The 22115-nt window shown below is 38.2% G+C and overlaps 1 long non-coding RNA gene across 1 annotated transcript in view; it reads left to right on the top strand.

Annotated features, from left to right (window-relative positions):
* The window catches only part of LOC114086478 (uncharacterized), a 194122-nt gene that overhangs the window by 120476 nt on the left and 51531 nt on the right, over nt 1–22115 (top strand). Inside the window, exon 2 of the long non-coding RNA XR_003581637.2 lies at nt 4864–4938. This is a non-coding gene — a long non-coding RNA (uncharacterized lncRNA). The remainder of the gene's footprint in view (nt 1–4863; nt 4939–22115) is intronic.

Below are 22115 nucleotides of genomic sequence, written 5' to 3'. Positions count from 1 at the left end.
AATCTGTGGCAAATCCTCTCTCCTTGCCCTTATTTTCTGAACATGGACCTATTGAAAATGTCTCTAGAAAAGTTACCACATTTTTTTCTTGAAATGCCTAAGGAGAGCCAAATCTCTCTCCTTTAAATTGATTATGGTGTTCAGCAATTTAGATTGTGTTTAAATATCAGAAGAAGGCCGACGATGGCAAGGCTGGTTGAACTCTGAAGCATCTTCCTCTTTGTTTTGGCCAATATGTTGCTGATCAAGTTGATACCACAGACATGAGTTATTCATTCGTAGGAAGACAGCAGAGTGGATTGTGAAGAACTCAAGTCACAGGGAAGGACCCCCTGCGCCATTATCAGTAACTTTACCTAATCAGTATCCCTTACCTAATCTCAGCCCTTGAGAGTATAATTTCAATTAACCTCCTCCGAAGCTGCTCTAAGTGGGGTGGAAATAGCTTATTGTCATTTACTGTGTCAGAAACCTCCATACTTGCTGGGAGATAAGGATCCTTAGAGTAAATCATAACAAATTCTGTATCTTGATTGCTATTAAGGTATCTCGAGGACCAAAAGTGGCTCATCAATGAAATAGTGCTTGTGAAAATTTTAGAACAAAACCCAACAGTTCAAAGTGTGTTCTTCTTGGGAAAAAACTATTCCTAGAACTTAAATTCAGCCCTGCGCCCTGCACTGTCCCAATCCCTGTCACATAGAACAGGACAAAGGAAAGTGATAGAACAAGACCCAGGGAATGGGAACAAACCTAGCTATTGGCCTAGCCACTCCTGCTTAGCACCTGTCATTACTTCAGAGGAGAGGACACTCAGTCACTACCCAAACCTACTTCTGTGTAACAGCTGCTGTGTTGTTTCCATTTCATCCAATCACTTAGTAAGCTGTTTCCTGCTTATCCATGGTTGACTGGATCGTTCACAAATCCTCTTTGTTTGAAAGCCCCAGTTTAAGGCCCTATTCCATTACCATGCAACAGCCTCTACTGTCTGAGTGAAGGGCTCTAGCTGGTTGGGTCCCAGGTACCTGATGACATGAAATGAGGTGACAATTCCACAAAAGTGCTCTAAACAGGGGAATGACATTGCCCCTGTAAGAACTGGCAAAAAGATGCCACTCTTGGGGAATATTCTCACCAATGGATGCTGCTCACAGCCTTTGTTCATGCAGATGAGTCACACAGATCATCAAAATTCTCCAGAATGCTTTTAAAACATATAATTTCCTGTGCCCTGTCACCTGATAGTCTAATTCTGTAAGTTTGACGTGGCACCCAGGAATATATTTTCTAAAGCTTTGTAGATGATTGATTGCAGGAGCCTTTGACCTAAACAATTGATTCTTCCCAAAGGAATGATTTATCCTGAATAAATGGGGAAAGTTTTGAACTTTAATAGTTTATTGATCTATCTAAAAATGCATTCTTTTACAGGGCATCAGAGGGCTCTGATTTAGTTCTATGACTAGCCCTTATTAATTAGAAGCACTGACTGAAATTCGTGGGCCACATCCATGTCTTTACAGTCTCTTCTTAAGTTGCTTTAGTTTGACTCCTGGGCTGGTGGGCTGTATGAGTTGCAGCGGTATCTGATCAGCACTACCTCTCCCAAATCCCTCTGCAGCTCAGCCTCTCCCTTGTGACAGTCCTACCCAGGCCTGGAAGTGCAACGATGGCCTTAGTCTATTCTCTTGCACCCAGCATATGTCCCACCACATGTGGGTTATATACAATGTGCCAGGGGTGAGTGCTACATGATCCCTCTCTTTGAGCCTTTCCTTCCTTCCCCTAACATGCTGGCTTCTGTCTCAGTTTACTAGCCTAACATTCCAATTCTTCACTGGATCTGCAGCCTACCTTGTGTTTTAGCCACTACCTGTGCACTGACTCACTGCCTGAACCCTGGCCCTTTTCTCCTGTGGCCTGCTCCTCTGACTCTCTGCACTGACTGAGACTACAATAAGGACATGAAGTGAAGTGTTCTATGTAGCCACCGGACTGCCCAGGGTAAGGCCTATTGTCTAGCTGGGTGAGTCTGGGCAAGTGACCTAACCACTGCTTTGATCTTCATCTCAGTTTCTTTGCTTACCTAAGTTCTTTTTTTTTCATTTTAAACACAAGGAAACAATAACATTTGACTCACAGAATCATAAGAATTAAAGAGACAACATGTGCCAGATATGTAGAAATGCTCAGTATTTGTAAGTTGCTTTCATTATAATTATTATTGCTTGCTCTGAGCCATAGAACCATTGCCTACCTGATTGCAATTTTATGAATTTTGTCATCTACATGAGTCCAGTTCACTGTATCTTTTGGACACTGTCCTTGTGCTGCCCAGCACTTCTGATCTCAACTGCTAGTTCCTCTTCTCCCACCAACTGTACAGACATTGGCTGGTTTTTGATAAATCTCTTGTGCAACCAGTTTCATTTATGACAATTTGTCCTCTTTATTTTTCCCCCTGACAGAATTATTTAAGTTCCTTCAGATATATAGCCTTTAATTTCCAACCGGTCATCTTGTTTCTTGTAATTTAAACCTTTTTTGAATTCTTTTCTTTTAGCTGCTTAAATCAAATGCAGATTAAGAAGGGAACAAAGTAGGCTGAGGGTAGTAGGGAGATAATCTGGGGTTTCCTACATGCTTTCTGCTTAATTTTCATTCAAGACCATGCTAGTGTGATGAGCCCCAGAATGCAGCTGTCCTTTGGTGGCTTAAAAGCTTATGCTCTTATGGGAGAATTTCCTATGTCTTATTACATTACTTTACCAAAATGAATAACATCTCCTCAAGCAACTGCTAAGGTATAAGGGAAGGCTTTATGAGAGACTGCTCAGTAGTGAGGATAATAATGATGGGTCAAGAGAGAAAGAGTATTGCTTTGTATTCACAAATATTTGATTAGTCTCCTTTTGTGTGTGTGTGTGTGTGTGTGTGTGTGTGTGTGTGTGTGAAAAGCATTGGTCTAGGTGCTTAGAAGAATATGTATGAATAAAACACAAAAATCGGTGTTATAGAAAGTTCCCAAAGGTGAACATAAAATCAATTGTTTTTCAATAAAAATATTTTTGTTAGCATTTGGAGGGCAGAAATATTTAAAGATGTATTAATAATTAAACCAATCAAGGATTAGGAATTATGACATTTTATAGCATGCTTGTTGAGGAAACATGTTAATGATATTTGAATTAGGAAAGAGACCAAGGGGTGGGAGGTGGAGAGGGAGGGAGGAGGTGCTGGGGAGTGATATTGGCCAAATTATATTGTTATATTGTGTGCATGTGTGAATATGTAACAACAAATCCCATAGTTATGCATAACTATAATGCAACAATGAAACTGTGGATAAAGAATAAAACTGGTTTTGATATTAAAAAATAAAAGAACAAGTTATAGGACTTAAAAAAAGGAGTAAATGTAATAAGCTTTGGCTTTGATAAGAAGTTTACACTTTCAAAAGATAGACTGAATATTGAAAGGCATTAAAATTTTTCCTTGTAGTTTGAAATTTTCTAGAAAATGTTGATGAGGCTGTGAGAGTCTAAGATAAATTGTATGCTATAAAATTTACAAGTGTTGTTTGACAGCAGTCATTCTCCAAGAAGTAATGGAAATCTCTTGAATTCTTCATTCGTTGGTGTTTCTCAGTGGAGCAGGAGCTATGTCCTTAAGAAGAGTTAGAGGGAGCAGTGGCAGGAAGGGTAGGAAAGCGTGACACTGGCTTGAAGATGGTGCTCTCCGCACACCTACGTGGCAGGGTTGCCTGGTGGGTGGAAGGGTTATGTGAGGACATTCTGTGGCAGAAAACTGAAAAAGGTACAGAAAGGAGAAGGTATTTCCTTTAACCTTTAAAAAAATGCAAAGTACTTTAGGAAGAGTCACATCTAAATTTTCTTATAAACATCTTAATATCATAGGAAAGAAAGCCACCTAAAATTGAATCTTAAAAGTGGTTCTATTTTAGTATATTTAAATTCCATATTAAAATGCTAGAAAGGAAAAAAAAAAGCACAGCTCTTAAAAGACATAGAGGGGAAAAAAAAGACAGAGAAAATTTAGAAATCCCCAGAGTGAATTCAGCAAATTGTTACTGAAAATCCAGCTTGTGTCCAGCACTTTGCAAAGACCTCTTGATTAAAAAAAGGAGGCTAAAGTCCATCTCTAGTTCCCAAAGAACACACGGTATAGTAAAAGGCAGGGGTAGGAGGTGGGAACCATTATACACAACACCAGATAAACACTATTCAAGGTTATAGATGGTCTATAAGGTTAATTTCCTCAAATTTCAATGGTGGGGTTAGCTGGTTCTCAGTATTATCAGGTTTTCTCTCTTTTCCTCTTTTTACCTTTATGACATTTTTGGTGATCTTACAGTTTAATTTGTAAATCTTCTCAAATCCTTTTGAGATATATCAAGATGTAGTTTTAAAAAAATTAGTAAAAATCAGGTGTGGTGGAGCATGCCTGTAATGCCAGTAGCTTGGGAGGCTGAGGCAGGAGGATCACAAATTCAGTCAGCCTCAGCAATTTAGTGAGGCCCTGAGCAAGTCAGTGAGACCCTATCTCAAAATAAAAAAAAAAGAAAAGGGCTAGGGAAGTGGCTCAGCAGTTAAGTGCCCCTGAGTCCAATACCTGGTACAAAAAAAAAATTCTTTGATAAAGTAAGATTTTAATACACAAGTCATAGTTATAGTAATCTTACTATAAAATCACCTCTCAAACAAATGGGCTATTCAGAAGAAGGCTTGGAGTGATCTGGAGGGGTGGGCAAGGGTCAGGATTTTTCCTAATTTGAAGAGATGATGACTTGTCAGTTTCCTTACAGTCATGTCACTTAGCCTCCTGCTCTTTTTATTCCAGCTGAGGGATAAAGAATTAGGCCAAGACTGGAAAGAGAGCGCGTCTGTGAAGATGGAGCACCTTCCATGAAAGGAGGTGAGTGCAAGTAGTTCCAGGGATACAGGGTGGGAGAATGAGGCCCATCTAGGCAATGAGGGACCCAGATGGTTAAAAAGATGTCTAATCCCAGGGATTAAGGTCAAAGATGAGATGTCACTCAGTAGCTCCAAAGCATGATCCGGTGAGTATAACCCAGATGTTTCTATTTTAAAAAGTTAAGTCATGGGGCTGGAGTTGTGGCTCAGCGGTAGAGCACTCACCTAGCACATGCGAGGCGCTGGGTTCCATCTTCAACACCACATAACAATAAATAAAATAAAGTCATTGTGTCCATCTACAACTAAAAAAATATTTTAAAAAAGTTAAGTCAGGGAAAATCTTCTGTTCGGACCTAATGGAATATGGTTGCTCTACTCACAACACTTAGGACACCAAATGTGTGGGTTTTCCACACCAGGAATTTCTCCTATTCACTTCAGACACCAACAGCACATCAATGATTCAATTCAATTCTAACTTTCCAGATTTATGGCATACCCCACAGGTTGGAGTTCAATCCCACAAGACTGTCCCCCACTTTAGATGCCATTGCAAACAGCGTATTATAGATGCTTCTGTACAGTTTGGCTCTATGACCCATTCCCCTCCTCTGGTTCAAAAATTTGCTGTGACTGCTCACAGAACTCAGGGAAACATGAATACTAGTTTATTATAGGGGATTTTATAAAGGATATAAATAAACAGTCAGATGAACAGGTATGCAGGGCAAGATCCAGAAGGGTCCAGAATGTTTTGGACCCATGGAGTTTGGGATATGTCACCCTGTTGGCTAGTGGATACATTTACCAACCCCAAATGATCTCCCAATCTCTTTTTTTAGGGTTTTTATGTAAGTTCCATTTTGTAGGTATGGTTAATTAACTGGTGTTTGCCTTAACCTCCAGCCCCACTCTATCCCTGGGAATGGGGGTGAAAGATCTACCCTTTCAATCACATGGTAGATTCCTCTGGCAACCAGCCCCCATCCACCAAGTGTCCTCAGCATAGACTCAGGTATGGTTAGAAATGGTTTGATATTAATGACAAAAGATGTTTTCTTACTCTTATTTCTTTAGGAAATTTCTATTGTTTTATTTAGAAGCTGTTTCGGGAACTGGGGAAAAGGACCAAATATATATTTCTTATTATATCATAAGACAGGATAAGAAGCAAAACTGTTAAGATGAGCAAGTACTGACAGGAATAAAGATCATGTGTTCTGGGCTGGGGCTGTAGCTCAGCGGCAGAGTGCCTGCCTAATATGCATGAAGCACTGGGTTCAATCCTTAGTACCACATAAAAATAAACAAATAAAGTAAAGGCATTCTGTCCATTTACAACAAAATAAATAAATAAATAAATAAATAAATAAATAAATAAGCTCATGTGTTCAAAGGGACCAAATTATTTGTATGGTTTTAAATTTCTTTTATCCTGAATTTCAGGCTTAGGGATGTAGCTCAGTAGTAGAGCACTTGAATAGCAGCATGAGGGCCTGGGTTCAATCCCCAGCACCACAAAATAAAAAAACAACAACAAAGAAGCAGCATCTAGGAAGGCTGAGGTAGGAGGATCACTTGAACTCAGGAGTTTGAGACCAGCCTGGATAGGGTTAACACAGTGAGATTCTGTCAAAATAATAATAATAATAATAATAACAACAACAACAACAACGACTACAACAATAATAATATAGTTATTGAGATTTTTATGATAAGCATTGTCCATGGATAATTTTCTATTTATATCATTCAGTTTAGTAAAAACTTCTTTTATACAAAAAGAAAAACTGAATTGTATGCTAAATGTTCTGAGAGGTATGTATGGGGAAAGTCAGTGGGAATATAGCAGTTTCCTGACCCTCACCTTATATTTGAAAGTTACATTTGAGGACTATATTTTTTTCTAACCATACGATTTATTTTTATTTTTTTTTTAGTCATACATGACAGCAGAATGTATTTTGACATATAATACATACATGGAATGTACATACGAGAATTATATTTTTTTCTATACATACAAATTTAAACATATTTGGTTTAATTTATAAAATAGGCATAGAAAAAGATTAACAATAATAAATCATAACAAAACAACAATTATAAGAAAAGTTAGGTGAATGTGCTCTCTTTCTCTCTTGAAATATCTTATTGTACTTTTACCTTTTCACTTAAAGCTGCACTTTGCAGCTTCTCTTTGGCATATTTGAATTACCAGCATCACTACTCTTGTGGGGCCACTATTAAGCAAAATGGGTCTTATTGAGCACGCTGAGATACAGTAACAGATAAGGGGGCTACTGTATATTATTTAATACAAGACTCTATTGTCTCTGTTAGTGGCAACTACACAAATTGCAGGCATAGTGATCTTGTATGAAAAGAAATAACCAGCCTTGCAAATCAACCTACTAAGCTGCGCTAAACATCCAATTGTGGCGGGAATTGGTTGGTAACCACTTTAAATCAAGAACGGAACACATTATGTTATAATTGTTTATTTCTCTTTCTTTCATTATGTGAGAGAAGGGACTCTATTTCATTTATTTTAAGTTATATAACTAGAACCTAACACTGTATGACACATAGTCGGTTTTCAAGAAAAATTATTAAATGAATGAATAACTCTGGTGAGGGGAGAAGTAGAAAGGGAGAAAAGCCAAGAAAGAAAATGGAGAAAACTGAATTGTAATTATTTTCCAAGAATCATCCTTGGCATGGGTGACTCCATCTAGAATGGCATATTAAGTAACAAAGAGTGTCTTAATTTCAGTTTTCCCAAATTGTAGATTTATCTTTCCATTGATGGCATGTTTCTTAAAAACAATGTTAGATATTTGAATGATACGTTCCTTTTTAGTCTAGGACTAAGACTTTGGAGAAAATATGTGGAGTTTCGGTTCAAAATATATTTTAATCACCTAAAATTCATCAAATAAAATAAGACTATTGCCTCTAGGGAACCCTTGGCATGCAGTACTACTGTCCATTTGATAATAGAGTGGGTAATGTAGCACCTTTCTGAAAGTGCCTATTTAATTCATCTGAATTAAGTGGGAATAACTGACAGAAGAGTTTTAACCACAGAGGTAAAGTAACTGTCTGAATTGCAAAGCCAAGAATGAGTCTAGGTTAATGGACACACATTAAGAAAGGCACTGCAAAGATGTGAAGCAGGGACCTTGAAAAGGATCAAGGATTAGTGCTTTAAAATCGTGATAGCACACAGAAAAAGGCATTAGGAACTTACAGCCATTTTCTAAAGTAACCATTCTCACCCTGAGTGCAAAGGATGCCTTTCAGCGGGAGTGGCTTTTGCCATTGCCTGGTGCCAGAGAGCTGAAGCCTTGGCAGTCAGCTGCACACAGCTTCTTCCCTGCAGGAGTGCCAGCAAGGAGAGGCTTCCAGAGCATGTCTGCACAGGAGACCTGAATGCTTAGGCTCCTTAGGTTCTAAATAAGGAGATTCATTCTGACTAAGAATCCTCCTTAGTCAATCCTTGATGAGTACAGAGATGGCAACCCTGTTGATTTCATTATGTTATTTAAAAGACTGTGCTGAAGAAAATGTTAATTGGTCCCCATGACTGATGATATGAATGATATGCATTATACCATAAGAAAAGGTCAATTTTTGCATACCTCATATTATCATCAATCCCTCTATTTTGTATACTATCAGCTTGACCTCTTAGGCCCTCCCAGAATTTCAGGATCCAGTTTCAGACATCAAAGAAAAAAAGTTTAAGAAGGATTATTTTTCAATGACAAGTAAATGAATAAAATAGTTCGGCAAATGCACAAAATTTTTAGACAGTAAATAAATAGAAGGTTGTTTTAAAGTGTAGTCCACCTGGAGAAGTAGTCTGGAGATAAACACAAGAGCAAGAAGGATGGTTGAAAAGGAGAAGAAATTTGGACAGGATATTCTTCAACCCTGTGTCTCCAAGTGTGGTCTGTGGACCAGTGCTGTCCACAGCCCCTGGCAGAAATTCAGTCCCTCTCATTCCCCTAACTGACTGAATCACAATCTGAATGTTGATTCTCAGGTGATTTATATGTACACTGAGGTTTGAGAGCTTAGTTGGCTCTTGGAGACCTGAGAGGCAGGGATCTGAGAAAACCTGCATTCTATGGGGGTTTTCAAACTTTTCTATATATGAAAAATTGTTAAATAGGCAAGTTCAGGGCCCAGATCAAAAAGATTCTATTTCCATGTGCTTGTGTGTACCTAGAAAATTTGTATTTCTAATAAATTTCCCAGGGCTTCAGATACTTATGGTCACTGACAACACTTTAAGAAACCTCTGCCATGGATATCAAGATCTCACAAAGGAAGGGAAAATCTATTGAAACAGTAGGCCTTAAAAGCCTTCCTCCTCAGAGTACAGAAATGAAGTCTCCTGTTTGAGACAGGAGAAATGGTTACAGGACTCCACGTCCTGCTCTTTCTAACTTTATGTTGTAGTCACACTGAACTCTTTGTGCTTTCCTCAACTCACTGCATGCTTTGCTATCCTGTTTTCTCTGCTCTGGTTTCGCAGTCAGAAGGGCCAAATTTGGATCATTGTGTAAGGCATGTACAGTACTAGTTTTGTGACCTCAGGCAAGCGATTCACAATCTCTGACACTTGGATTCCTCATGTGCAAAATAGGCCCTGTAGTACGTGCTTTGTGGGGTTATTGCCACAATTACAAGAGAAATGGCCTGTGTAAATTATGTAGCATATTATACAGCATGTAGCAGACATGTTTTTTTATTCTTTTCAGGCTTTAAGAACTACTTTTTTTCCTCTAAAACTTAGTTGTTCTTTGTAGGGTTCCTTGACAATCTCCCCTTGCTGCGCTCTCAGAGTACTTAAAACATTTCTCTTTGTGTTTCTTTTGACAGGTTGTTATTAGTTTGTTCTCTCTCTACCAAACTGTGAGCTCATCAAAACAAACGACAAAAGCAAACCCTATTTTATCCCTCTGTAGTTTTAGCATCTCACACAACATAATAATGGCAAGCTGATTATGTGCAAAGCCCCGTTCTCAACGCTTAACATATTAGCTCATCTGAATCCTTGGAATAACCCTATGAGGATTCCTGGATGGGGAAACTGAAGTATGGTAAGGTCACACTATGAAGTGACAGGCCTTAATTTAAACCCAACAGTTTGGTTCCAGAGTTCAAGGTAGCAGACACTGAATGGAAGCTTGTTAAATTGCTTTGCATAGTGAGTTTTTTTTTTTTTTTTTTTTTTTAGAGAGAGAGAGAATTTTTTTTTTTTTTTTAGTTTTCAGTGGACACAACATCTTTTATTTATTTTTTAAATTTTTTTATGTGGTGCTGAGGATCGAACCCAGCGCCCTGTGCATGCCAGGCAAGCGTGCTACCGCTTGAGCCACATCCCCAGCCCCTGCATAGTGAGTTTTAGCAATTTCAGGAGAGGTCTTTCCTCTCAAAAAAAAAAAATGGTGTTCTAAAAATGACAAAGGAAGAAGTCAAATCACCGTTCAGTTTTCTGATGTGTCTTATTAACCTGAACAAACATCAAAACAAATCACACATATAAAATGTTTAATGGGTTCCTTCTGAAATGAAACCTTGAAGCTGTTATGATATTGCAAAGATAAGTACTCAGATTTTCCAAAGAGCAAGATTTTTGTAGAACAAGAGTAAATGAATATAGAGATTCTGATTCCTGAAACAGAGATTTCTCTTTTTAGCTTCATTTATTTATTATATATAATAAATTTCACTCATTTAAGTGTATGGCTTGATTAATTTTGGTAATTATATATAGCTACATAACTTCCAACACAATCATGATATAAATTATTTCACTCTAGAAAGAAAGAAAGTACCCCATGCCCTTTGCATTTTCTCTTTTCCTCACTCCTAGTTTGCATAGTGAGTTTTATCAACTCAGGAGAGGCCTTCCTTCTTTTAAAAAAAAAAAAAAAGCAAGAACAAACAAACAAACAAAAAAAATCAAAAGGGTGTTCTAAATATAGTGACAGAAAGCCATTGATTTGCTTTCTGTTACTATAGTTTTGCCTTTTCCAGAATGTCCTACAGGTAGAATCATACAGTATGGTAGTCTTTAGAATCTAGATTGTTTTGCTTAATATATACCTTTTGAGATTTATCTGCATTGCTTTTATCCATAGTTTTTAAATTATTAATAAGTAGTATTTCATTTTATAGCTACATTTGATTTGTTTATGCATTTATCAGTTGATGGGCATTTGGGTTGTTTCTCATTTTTGATGATTATGAATAGACCTGCTATGAATATTCTTTGTGTGGAAATATGCTTTAATTTCTCTTGGAAAAATATCAAGGAGTAGGTTTCCTGAGTTATATGATAAATCTATGTTTAGCTTTACAAGACACTGCTATTCTGTTTTTCCATATGGCTCTACTGTGTTGTATTTCTCTAGTGATGTATTAGAATTCTGGTTGCTTCCATCCTTGACAACACCTGGTGTTGCAAGTCTTTTTAACTTTAGCTATTCTAAAATCACAGTGGTAACTCTGATTTTAATTCACAATTTCTTGATGACTAATGGTGTTGAGCGTCTTTTCTGAACTCATCAACCATCTGCCTACCCTCTTCTGGGATTGCCTATTCAAACTTTTTGCTCTTAAAAAAAATTGGATTCTGTAGCTTCTTATTGAATGGCATAAACATATGAACATATAACAACACTTGATGGTGTATAACAACCCTGGATATAAGCCCTTTATCAAATATATATTTTGCAAATATTTTCTGACTGTCCATGAATTGAATTTTTGTCATCTTAATTGTTCTTTTGGAGATTAAAAGGGTTACTTATTTATTTATTTAATTCATGTTTTCTTTTTTGTCTTAAGAAATTTTCCCCTAACCCAATGTCATAAAGATTTCTTCTTTAGAAGTTTAATGCTTTTTTACATTTAGGCCTACCGTTTGTTTCAGGTTTATCTTGTGTTTGACATAGAGGTTAAATCCTGCTGTATGTAGTCCTGCCTTCTTGCTGATGTTCCACATAGCTCATCATGTAAACCTGTGGGATTAAACATGGCCATGTAGAAACTAGTTATAAGAGAGCATGTGGGTGTGAGACTCAGGGAAACCTTTTAGAGCTGATAGCTATTCAGTTCTCAAGTCCCACAATAAATAGTATTGTTTAAATTAGGCTTGTGAATTTTCATGTGGGATGTGCAAAAAGAATGTGAGGGAAAAAAATTCATAGTAGATGAGGAGCTCAGGTAATTTTCTGAAGTCACTAAACTTTGAGTAGATAGATATATTCAAATCAAAGTTTACTAGATAGAATAAGGAATGGCTATAGTGCCTATTTTTAATTCTAAGTTTTGTTGGATATTTTAACTAATACACCAGTAGTATTGTTTTGCTTTTAAAAAAACTTTTCTTCCCATTTCTAGGAAGCACAAAGTCCTTATTGGAAGGGCTTCATTTCTTCTTGCTGCAAACCTGATTGAAACAGAGAAGGATCAATCTCAAGAAAAATTCTCAGCTTGAAGTCTTTTTTCCTAGCCTCCCTTTTTCCCATTCCCACATGCTTTGATGCTAAGATAGTCTGAAGTTTCAAAATGCCAGCAAAAAATTCTCTGTATTTGGGCTTTTGGGGATTGTTAATTATTGGTGGCAATGGATGAGTGTTCAGCACCTTGGAACTTTTGCAAGAGAAACTTAATAAGGATACATTTGCTGTAGTTGGAAAAGTTTTTGATGAACAGCTGACCTTTCAAATGTTTATATGAGTTGAATCTCTGAACTCCTGTTAGGAAGGTCCAAGTTCTAATTCAGACTCAGACACTGAATCTCTTTGTACAGAGAGCTTTTAAATATCTTCAGCTTTAGTTTTCACATTTTGTTTTACAGGTCAACTTCACCTATCAATTAACTGGTTAACATTTATAAAAGTTTTGAGAGGATGAAACATACTCTCTCAGGGCAGTGCCCTATTGTTCCCTTTCATGATTATGGTTTGCTATTCACACGAAGTAAGTGCATTTGCATTGTAGAAAGGAAATGATTCTACAGTTCCCTAACCAGGGGATAGAAAAAACATGTTCCTTTTACACAGAGATTGTGAATAAAGCTTCCACTGTTTGGAGGGGAAAATGCAAAAGGAAGCCCAGTTGTCTGGATTAGGTCACTTAAAAATACCTTTAAAAATATTTACATAAATCTCCACTGGCTAACTGATTCTCTGAGCATATTCTGTAAAAATTTTTCTCAATTCCTTCTGGAAATTCACACATACATAACATTTTTTGTCCATTTTGTCTTACATGAGGCCTCAAGTTCATGGTGCTCAGAAGCCAATCCATACAACTAAAATAACAAGGAAGGAATCTGGAAGAAAGTTGAGCCTGAGAAATTAAGAAGGGACTTCATAGAGCCAGCATGGTGGTGCATGCCCATAATTCAGCAACTCAAGGTGCTATAGGCAGGAGGAGCAAGGGTTTGAGGCCAGCCTGGGCAATAGAGCAAGACTCTGTTTCAAAAAAATAAAAAGGATTGTGAATGTAGCTCAGTGCTAGAACACTTGCCTAGAATGTTTGAGGCCCTGGGTTCAGGTCCCAGTACTGAAAAATGGGGGCCTCCTTTCTAACTATGCACCCCCCCTCCCCACACCGCCCCATTTCACTATAGTATTTCTTCTTTTGAGTCATTGCGGAAGTGTTTCATTTAGGTGGGTTCATGTGTTGCGTATCACCTGCTCCAATCAGCCTGGTGGTCTCTCCCTAAACAGTTTCACAAAACTCCCATTGTGTTTCTAGATAGTGTACAGGGAGGAGCAAGCCAGGACACTTCCATAGCTTCACTGGAAAATGTCATTTTGAAATCACTCCAAAAGTGTTCGTCATTTTGCTTATGGATGGAGTATGAAGGGAATTCTCAGAGAATCATATGTCTTTGATGTAGAACTTCCTTTGGTTCCCATGGGGGAAAAGACAGGGTTGTGTTATTAGAGACATGAAAGAAATCAAGGGATACAGGCATCTCTACTGGGGTCTGATCACACCTGGAAGATGGTGATCTCTGCTACATTCTATACCTGGAAGGTATTTGGAATGGAGATCAGAGGTCACACTTAGGTGTTTTATTTGGCCTGTATTGTGCTCAAAAAAATTATTATTTTTTAAAGTTTCTGGCTCAGTGTTTAGATATTCAAATGCAAACAAAACCATAAATGATCCTAAACCCCAAAGTTTATAGAAGATTTCACATAAAGATCGGGAATTTCAGTTTCTTTTGAAACCATGGAGGATCTGGCATTCCTGGATCTGCATTTGTAAGTGGCAAAAATCGACTATATTGGAGCAGCAAATACTCTTTGGACACTCTGAAGCATGTCCCCTGGCACCATGATGTGTAATTTTTGCATACTCTTGTTCTGAAAAGGATGAGTGACTATCATTTTATCTCTATTCCTTTCCAAAGAAAGGAACTATCTATATATAGAGAAAAGAATGATTAAGATGAAATATTTTGGCCTTTTTCAGCTGTTTTATAGTCAGAAGTTCACAAGATTATCCATATGTGAACTAATTCACATATATTTCTGGTGCTTTGTCTGAGAGGAAGGTGGAGAGCAATGGATGTGTTAATTTTATGTAGGCTTCAAAAGCAAATTAAATGTTTTTTTAAAAAAAATTTTTAAATGGCGTATCTAGAGATTTAGGGCCTTTTTTATATGAAAACTTTGTAAATGTGACTACTTGACTACAAAATAAGCCATTATCCATGACAGCTTGGCAAATGCCAGGATTATATTCATACCTAGAAAGAGGTAAATTGACATCCAGACACCACCAATACCTCTTTAGTGAAAAAGAATGGGTTAGTTTGTGAAAGAGCCTTTATTCTCTGATAGTTTTCATTTATAATCCTGCCTTATCCACTAGATTACACGCAATTTATAATGGACACAAGTAGCTCCCTAGATTTTCTGGCATTTATTCTTCTCCTTTTCATCATCTGGATTTCTTTTTTGGGTGTTATCTCTCTTCTGTCCAATGTAGTCCTGGGGAAATGGGGATAGTAAATCAAGCCTCTTTTCACTCCTCCTGGAGAAGTACTGCGTTCTTACCCTCTTGTGCTGTGTAAGCCAAGAAAAGGGCAAATGATCTCAGATGGGAAAGCTGAACTTTCCTGGTTAATTGACTCTTGAGCTGAAAGCAATAGTTGAAAGCAATAGTTGAAGTTCATGCATTCCGGTATTGCCATGATGGTCAGATATTCCTAGTCTCGTTCTTACCCTATTCCCAAATCTGGTTCTCCATGTTCTCTGTAAATTTATTAAGATTCTCCAATATTCTGCCTTTTATTTTGGTAGAGCGTTTTCTGTTGCATTATAAATCCAAGTGCTCCAACTGATCTAAGTTCGGACCCTGTTTCATCACCTCCAAGGCTACCATGTTGGTTTACTCCTCAGAATCTGCACCTGGAATATTGTAGTATCACCATCTAAAATACCATATTATATTTCTGTTGATTTCCTTCCTTCCTTGCTCCCAGTGTGGGGGATTCAACCCAAGGCCTCATGTATGCTAGGCAAATGCTCTGCCTCTCAGTTACATGTCCAGCCCTTTCTTAGTGATTTTTAAAAGACTGCCTATCTATGCCCACTGCAACATAACTTTCAAAAGGACAGATGGGGATCTCTGCTACATTCTAGCACATGGAATAGTGTGTGCCACACTGATTTGTTGGACATATGATGAGGCCTTGGGGGGGAGTTATTATTGTTATTGTTAATATATTATCATCTTTGCTTATATCCATATGATCTAGCATGATGCATACTGCAGAATAGGCACATAATACATTTTGGTTTTGTTGTTAAGCCTAGCTACTATGACTGTTAAAGAGGATAGAGCCATCAGGATCTAATCCTTTCATGGCTTCCTTTGGTTAAATGGTCTGTAGTAATCATAGGGACTAACTCCACCCAGTATTTGAGCTTGTGTTCACTTTGATGCGGGGGGGCGGGGGGGATACAAAACCATCAGGACAAAACTTGCTTAAAGAAAGGTTCAGATTAGTTTCAGCAAGTTTACACAGTCAGCGTTTTGGAGGTGAAGCTCTGAGGTTAAATTAAGCCAAGAAATACAATTGATCATGCTAGTCTGCAAATTTCATTTGTAAGTTCAGTTGAAGTGTAAGTGGAAGGGGATCATGTCATTAGTTCTTTTAGAAGCAAAGATTTCCAGGATAGGAAAATATGTGTGGGCTTGCCCAGTCAGTGAGAGATGGGCTGTCAATGAAGTTCCCAGGGACACTCCTTGGAGAGAAACAAGGACATAACAAGGGGCTATTACTAAGTGAGATGTTTTGATCCATCCCTTTATTCTCTTCTCACTGCCTCCCCCACGAGTTAAACCAAATGGTGTGGTATTGTGATGAAAAGATAAAAATAATTTTAATCCAAATTTAGTCCATTCTTTCAATCGAAAGTTTTTTTTTTCTTCCTTCTGTAATCAGGCATTCTAATTTTCTTATCCCATTCCAAAATTGTGTCTTTTAGGTTGGCAGGGCTTCAAATGGTTTTAATCATAATTTATAATTATTTAAGCTATTTCAGTGATGAGAATGTCTATGATTATAGGATGCTGTTGAAAAATTGAGTTTTCTTTCAAAATCTCATTGGTCAGTTTTGATTTAGTTAGAAAAAGAATCACAAAGGCAAAAATATAAGTTTTGAGAAAGTACCCTTTTTAGCTTAAAACACTAACTTGTGTTCTTCTCATCAGAAGTAAAAGAAAAATTTTATTATAAACATGAGAGAATACTGCTAAAGATGAACTATTTGTAACAAGAAGAGAGCTTTTCCTTCAGCAATTTTGAAATGCTGAGATACTTTCATTTTCCTGTTATAACTCAACTCTGGAACCAAGAATTTCTTCCTTGGATTGTGAATTCCCAAACCCTAAGAGCAGAGTCCATGTTTTTTTTTTCCGAGACTCTTTTTCTTCTTACTAAAAAAATAATAAATGGCACTGGCAATATTTGAGTTAGATAAATCCAGGCTAAGGTAAATTCAACTTGTTCACACCTGCTGTTCAAATCAAAATCACCTGGGGCCCGAGGTTGTTCCTTGTAACAAAGTATCTGAGGAAACAAGCAAGGAGCTCCCTTAGTGGGGATAGAGGATTAACTCAGATTTCATGTGCCTGTGACAGTTGATGAAATAAGATAACCACCCAAGACTTCCCAGCAGGAGTTCAGTGTTTTATGGAAGTGGGGTTTGTTTTGCAGGTTGTTAATGAATATTCAGATGACAGAATCAAGTTTCCATTTTTTATTTCACTTTGTATCTATTTCAATAAGTGTTTTTGTATAGATGAGGTAAAATAAAGTACCTGACCAGCTTGGACAGTGTGATCATCTCCACTACTTATCAGATAATGTGTAGTCAATGGAGCAACTTGGAGGCTCTAGAGAACAGGTACTATTCCTACTAATTTTTGCTCTCCAGAGTCTGGCATAGCGCTCAGGACATGGTAGGAGATCCACACATGCTTAATGTGAGACAGCTCAAATAAAGAGATGATTTTTTTTTTATTGTGATCTAGGTTTTTGATATATACAAATGTCATCAAAGATTTTCTCTCTCTCTCTCTCTCTCTCTCTCTCTCTCTCTCTCTCTTTCTTTTCCCCAATGTTCAGTTTCCTTTAATGAATTCCATCTCCCTGAAGGGCAGCTAGGTGATGGTAAGAGATGTTCACTTGAAGATCTTGTCCTGATGGGAGGCTTTGCCCACATGCTGGAAGGCCCCCTCCCAGGAAAAGTACTCTTGAACCAGGGTCTGGGTCTCCTCACTGCCAGGATCCAGTTTTTGCCATGTGTATGACTCTCAGTCTACATGACAATCTGGACTCAGTGGAAAGGCAAGCTCCTGACCTTGGAAGACCCAGACTCCAGAAATGGAGCTGCTATTGTTGGTTCCAAAGAGGATGACACTGGCAAAGGCATTCTTCCTCAGATTTTCCAATCACTGAAACATTCCAGTGATGAGGTTGCAACTCATGAAGGTCTGGGTGAGCTCTTCAGGAAAGCGGTACTCAGCGTACCACAAAGACCAACCATCCTTATCAAAATGCTCCCCAAAATATGGCAGGGCCGCAGAGAGCGTGTCCTCATTGGAGTATTTGTGTTTAAATTCATCCAACACAAAGGTACTCTTCGGCAGGTGAGCAAAGGGGTCCTTGGCCCTGGGCTCAGCAGCCAGTGCCTGCTCACATTCATCCATCTCCTCCTCTGGAGAGCTGAGGCAGGTGCCTTTTTTTTCCTCTTTCCAATTGGCCTGGGGCTTTTGCTTCTCTTTCGGCGAACCCCTTTCTTTTCATGGGGTGTCCTTTTTAGGCTGTCTCTCTGCAAACTTCTTAGCATCAAACTGAGCCATCTTCTCACACAGTTTCACCTCCCCCAAGACAGCCCATAACTGGAGCTGGTTAATGCAGGTAAGGAACCAGCGACTGGTATTGGGAAAGGCCTGGCGAAAAGAAGGTTCCAAGACCTGTCTATAGAGCCACAACAGGGTGCAGACAACTGTGATGTCAGCCAATGTCACTCCTTCACCCACAAGAAAAGTCCTCATCTTCAAGTGAGCATCCAGCAGGCCCAGAATTCGCCTCACCTCCTCCTTTGCGTTCTCAGTGGCCTGTTTGTTGTGGTGCATGATGGCCAAGGTAGGGAACACCCAGGTACTGGCTGGGGGCACTATGTCACTATCAGCAAAGCTCACCCACTGCACCACCTGGGCTGCTGCCTCTGGATTACTTCCCCGCTGCCGCAGTCCGGCTGCAGCAAAATAACCGGGGGGTGGTGGGGGGTGGTGGTGATGAACAACTTGTGTAGATTGATACAGCAGGAGTGGGAGCTGTTTATTGTAGGACAGGAGGGGTATATATACATTCCACACAGCTTATCTAATTAACAAAAACTAGATACAGCAGTCAACCAATAAGGAATCTCCACACTTAATGGCTCGCTGGCCTTACTTCACAAACCACTCCCTCTGGCATTTTGCCAGGTGCCATCTTGACTTGTTTATAGACTCTAATACCCCGCAGCTCCTCATTGCCCACATAGTAGGTGATGGCATTGCTCTCAAACACACAGAATCCACCGTCACCCTCAAATGCTGGAACCTTGCCAGCAGGAAATTTGAGGAAAAATTCAGGGGTATGGTTGGTTCGGATAAAGTGGAAATGGGGTGGTGCGGTGAGCACGCGGACCTGAGCCCCACTGTACTTCAGTTTTCAGGGTATATGTACAGGGTCCCAGCTGACATGGTGCTTCCGCAGATAAAGTGGGTGGGGCTCTCATGCTGCCGCAAAGTAGGCCACCAGGGCTCATCAATGATTTCTTTTTATCTATTTCTTTTCTAAATGATCTCTTTGGTGTGTTCTATTCAAATAAATATGCCATTAGAGGTTCTTAGGGTACATATATGAAGCTTCTAATAAAAGTTGCCTAAATTTGAGCAAATTTAAGAAGAACACTCATATCCACTATTTTAGCACATTTGTATCATCTCTGTGATGTCCACAGTCTTAGAGGTGAAGTGGTTTTTCTTTGTCATTATTTATTCTGACATCTAGACCAGTCCTCTATTTTACTAACCACATGGTGGCTCACATTATTTACTTCTAATAAAAAAAAAAATTCATTCCTAAGTACTGGTAGAGGTTAAAATAATGATGGGGAACTCAGAAATAAGGTTTCTGAAACTTTTATATCCTTGGCATGAGTTTTAAGGTGTTATTTTAGGTGGCTATTTTTCCAGTTAAAGTTTGGAATGATGGGAAATCCACTCTGATTCTCTTCTCAGAGTTGCAAGACCTGATGTCCTTTTCAGTTGCCTCCTCATCCCAAATCTTTAAACATCCCTCTCCTCCTCCTCCTCCTGCTCCTGCTCCTGCTCCTGCTCCTCCTCCTCCTCCTTCTCTCTTCCTTTACCCTCTGATTTTAAATATCTTGAATTGCCCCCCGCCCCCAAATATATGGGTTCGACTCAGATTTAACTGCAATTTATTATATCTTTCACATTTTTCATCTAAATGTGTTAGCCCCTTAGAGGTTAACTTACTTTTTGCTTATATTCTCATCCTGTAAGAATTATCTCATACATCCATAGGTAGAGGTTCATACATGTGTACTTACTTAATGAGCAAGGTGATAGTGGCCCATACCTGTATTTCTTAATACTTTAAAAAATATTTTTAGTTATAAATGGATACAATATCTTCATTTTATGTTTATTTTTTATGTGGTGCTGAGGCTTGAACCCAGTGCCTCACATAAGCTAGGCAAGCACTCTACCACTGAGCCATAACCACAGCCCCCTATACTTTTTAAAAATTTTTAAATTTTTTGTGATAGATGGACACGATACCTTTATTTTCTTTATTTATTTTTATGTGGTGCTGAGGCTCAAACCCAGTGCCTCACATGTGCTAGGCAAGTGTTCTACTACTGAGCTACAACCCCGGCCCCCTATACTTCTTAATATTGACAACAAATACTTTAAGCATTGATCTCATGTCAATATGAAATAAGTTAGTAATAATGGTAACAAAGCAATATAAATTATTTAAAACAAAGCTGAAGATTACAGCAACTATTAGTGTATAACAATAGCGTGTACTGAAGGTAACAGTAAAGTTATCTCAATGCCATTTTACTTTATGCCCTGTCACCTTATTTACTCTGATCTTTGATGTTTAGATAGGACATCAAATGACTTTAATGACTAGTCTTCCACAATTATCCCCTTCCATTAAAATTTTAAAATATCCCTATCTTTAGAACTCAGTGTTACTGCTTGCTGGGTACAAATGTATCTTAAACCAAGGGGATAGTTTATATTTATTGCAAGTGCTCATATTTTACCAAATCAGGCTCTGATTTAGTATAATTCTGAGTCTGTTACTTATTCTTCAGCCTTTAAGAGCAAAACAAGCATGGGATGTATTCTCCAAAATTAATGACATAATTTTACTTAACATTTTAAATGTGTATAAAATGCCCTTATATTTAAAGAGTGAACCTTTGGGTTGATAGTTCAATGATTAAAGACTACATGAATGTCATATTTCATGGTAGATATGAATAATTCTGACTTATGATTTCCAGTGACCTCAGTGACTTTTCTCCGTGATGGGGCAGGCATCTAAAGGTTAGCTTTTCAAAGGTTGAAGCTAGCATAGTGGTGAGACTGAATCAGATATGTGAGTGGATTCTTTATCGAAGGGGGGACATTGTGAGAGGGCTTCTAGATTGTCTGCCTTTGAATCCCGGCACTGCCATTTCCAGACCTTATGGAACAGCAAGCGAATGATTTTGACATTTTTCTGTTTCCTTCTTTGCAAAAAGGGAATAATAATAATAGTACTTCCCTCATAAGGTCATTGTGAACTTGAAATGAGATACTCAGCTTAAATGCTCAGTTAGCACTCAATAAAATTCAGGTAGTTGTTCCCTCCTCCTTCTTCTCCTTCTTCTTACCTTTCTATGAGATATTGCTATATCTTTTTTTTTTTTTTTAAGTCATCTGCTTGCATTTGCTTGGATTTACCTAGTGCAGAGGACTATTCTCTTTCCAGGCACTTCCCTTCCTTTTCCAAATCGGCAGTGGTATGGAATGCTGTCTCCCTAATTTGTTGCCCCTTTCATTTTTAGAATTTTGATATTATTTAGTAAGAGATAAAAAGAGTTTAACAGGCATGGGGAGGGGATAAAATGTAATTATAAAGACTTCTTACATTTATTATCCTTGGTCTGATTCTCGTTTCCCTCACAGGGATGTTCTCCATTTGTTCAAAAAGTAACTGCTTTCTCTTTTCTCAATGAAGACTGGCTTCCAGAAGGATCACTGCAGAGTGTGGTGGGCTTGTTTGATGGGGCGATTTTTTATCGATTCCCATTTCATCCAGGAAAGTTCCTTCTGGTGATTCATTTGCAAACTCAGCACAAAGCCTGATATATTATTATTATATTCTCAAATTGAGACAATATTTTTGTTTGCTTAGTATAGAATTTCCAATTTTACAAAAAATATATCACCGCAATTTGTGAGGAAAGTATATTGAAATACAGCCTATGAAATCTATCTTCAATGAAGACATTGTTGAAAATGTTTCATTCTGTCTTAGAAAAA

The sequence above is a fragment of the Marmota flaviventris genome, chromosome 5 (genome assembly GCF_047511675.1).
Source record: "Marmota flaviventris isolate mMarFla1 chromosome 5, mMarFla1.hap1, whole genome shotgun sequence".
In the NCBI taxonomy this organism is placed as follows: Eukaryota; Metazoa; Chordata; class Mammalia; order Rodentia; family Sciuridae; genus Marmota; species Marmota flaviventris.
Note: the sequence above shows the minus strand (reverse complement) of the source record. Positions and strands in the feature narration are given on the sequence as shown.